Source organism: Penaeus monodon, chromosome 22, assembly GCF_015228065.2.
Source record: "Penaeus monodon isolate SGIC_2016 chromosome 22, NSTDA_Pmon_1, whole genome shotgun sequence".
NCBI lineage: Eukaryota > Metazoa > Arthropoda > Malacostraca > Decapoda > Penaeidae > Penaeus > Penaeus monodon.
Genome location: NC_051407.1, coordinates 3,954,148 through 3,954,665, shown reverse-complemented (window position 1 = coordinate 3,954,665; position 518 = coordinate 3,954,148).

Below are 518 nucleotides of genomic sequence, written 5' to 3'. Positions count from 1 at the left end.
CAGATACTACAATATCATAATTTTTACTACAATATTAAAAACGTGGACATTAAATTCTGTACACAAATATGGTACTCACCAAACCTTTATACAGAATTGATATATGGTGTAATTAATAAAAAAAATGTGGCAAAAAATAAAATTTTCATTGGTCATTCTGGGGCGGTGAAGTGTATTCATTTTTTCATGAAGGAAGTTTAGGAATCACATGAGAAGTTTTAAGTATCAATTTAGTCAAGCATATGTTCAGTGAAATTTGCACGGGCCCCCCCTGAGTAAATTGAACGCTGTCGCCCGCGGTTCGCCCCAGTGATCATTGTAAACAAACCGTTGGGGTCGTCCTCATGACTTGTCCCAAGGTTACGAAAACGGTGTTTGAAACCAAAGCCTTTTTTTTTTGGGAATCTCAATAGTATTGTCAGTATGCAAGGGGATATTTTGCATTAGCTGTGTTTTTTAATTTAAGATTCTCCCTTCTTTTGATTGGTGCCAATACTTCCCGCCCATTTTCGGGCTGG